The 1,969-nt window shown below is 41.8% G+C and overlaps 1 pseudogene; it reads left to right on the top strand.

The window, feature by feature from the left end:
• The first annotated feature begins 681 nt into the window (after positions 1-681).
• Positions 682-1,357, top strand: LOC102847919 (annotated as a pseudogene).
• The last annotated feature ends 612 nt before the right edge of the window (positions 1,358-1,969 follow it).

Raw genomic sequence — 1,969 nt, 5'->3', positions numbered from 1 at the left:
AAACGGAACCCAAGGCAGCCTCCAAGAGAAGTCTCAAACATTATTCACCAGTTTATTAAATTCTAGTATCAGAACCCAATAATTTGCCAGTGTACTTTTAAATAATTTGCCACTTGGGGGTAAGGGAGCTCCACATTCCTTTTCCTAATCCTTTGTTCAAAGACAAAGTAATTATTTCCTTTTTAGGTATTTGAGAAGCAAGATTTTTTTCATACATATTCAAAGTCTACCTGTCATACTTGGAAGCAGGGGTGGGCATCCACTTCCTAAATAACATGCCTCTGGAAACTCTATGAACTTGGATAAACGTCGATAATTGTAGAGGGGCTTTAAGCCTTTTGTTCATAGGGTTGCTATGAGTTGTGCTCGACTCAAAGCTAACCAACAACAACTTGCCATACTGGTTAAAATGGTCTCCCTTATCCTTGCTGTCCCTCAAAACCCCACTTTCCTGAATCTTTTACCAGTGAATTGGTAAGCTGCTGATCAACCCCTTTTGGACTATCAGTCACAGTGTAGGTCACAGGACTCCACCCCAGTACACCTGAGACTCAAAAAGTCTTAACCGATAAAGCAAAGGAAGTTGAAACCTACTCTGGGTTTTCCTCTCGGTTTCCACCTACTGCTCCATTTAAACCTAAACTTGAATTTATTTCCTGTTGGCCTAGCAACACTTTCACCATGGCCCTCAGCGATGCAGACGTACAAAAACAGATTAAGGACATGATGGCTTCCATTGAACAAGAAGCCAATGAGAAGTCAGAAGAAATAGATGCCAAGGCAGAGGAAGGATTCAACATTGAGAAAGGCCATCTTGTGCAAACACAAAGACTGAAGATTATGGAATATTATGAGAACAAAGAAAAGCAGATTGAGCAGCAGCAGAAAATTCAAATGTCTAATTTGATGAATCAAGCAAGACTGAAAGTCCTCAGAGCAAGAGATGACCTTATCACAGACCTACTAAATGAAGCAAAACAGAGACTCAGCAAGGTGGTAAAAGATACAACCAGCTACCAAGTACTGCTGGATGGACTGGTCCTCCAGCGTTTGTACCAGTTGCTGGAGCCCTGAATGATTATTCGTTGCAGGAAACAGGATTTCCCTCTAGTAAAGGTTGCTGTGCAAAAAGCAATCCCTATGTACAAAATTGCCTCCAAAAAAAGATGTCCAAATTCATCAGGAGACCTACTTGCCTGAGGACATAGCTGGTGGTGTTGAGATCTATAATGGAGTTTGTAAAATAAAGGTTTCCATCACCCTTGAGAGCTGATTGGATCTCATAGCCCAGCAGATGATGCCAGAAGTACAGGGAGGTTTGTTTGGTGCTAATGGCAACAGGAAGTTTTTGGACTAAGCGTCTTGGAGGTGGAGTTGCTTCCAATCTTCCCCTTCCACAATACGGAAGTTTCTGATATTTAAAGAAACAAGATTATCTATGTAACCTCCTCTTTGCTGTTCTAATACTGTCTGTATCCATCAGCGGAATACCCTTCTGTAGCTAATGCCCTTGGCCTAACTATTATCAATGGCAGCAAGTTTCATTTAAAATGATCAGGAGGAAACCGCTAGTTCATCTAAAAGCAGCACAGCTCTCCGTTGGCTCTGCAGCATGCAGATGACGGGCTCAGACGCTGGGGCTTGAACATGACTGGGCTCTCCTCTTTTGTCACTTACCTGGAGAATGACATCTATGGTGGTCTTGCTGTCAACTCTCTGCACTTTAGGTCTAAAACGCATGTAGGGCATGCCTTCCTTCCAGCTGTAGTAGCTTTACTGTTCTCTAGTGGGCTTAGCAGATTTCCTCATCTGTAAATTGTGATTTAAAAGTCTAAGCCATAAATATGCATTATTTATTAAAAGAAATATTTATGTGGAAAAAAAATAGTCTTAACCATAACTCATGTCCATGTTCCTTCTGAACTTGGGAGACAAGCCCTGCTCTTGTTTTTTTCTGCTGCCCCTCCCC

Source organism: Elephantulus edwardii, unplaced genomic scaffold, assembly GCF_000299155.1.
Source record: "Elephantulus edwardii isolate Elephantulus edwardi_28Jun2011 unplaced genomic scaffold, EleEdw1.0 scaffold00170, whole genome shotgun sequence".
Lineage (NCBI taxonomy): Eukaryota > Metazoa > Chordata > Mammalia > Macroscelidea > Macroscelididae > Elephantulus > Elephantulus edwardii.
This window is presented reverse-complemented; position numbering and strand designations above follow the sequence as displayed.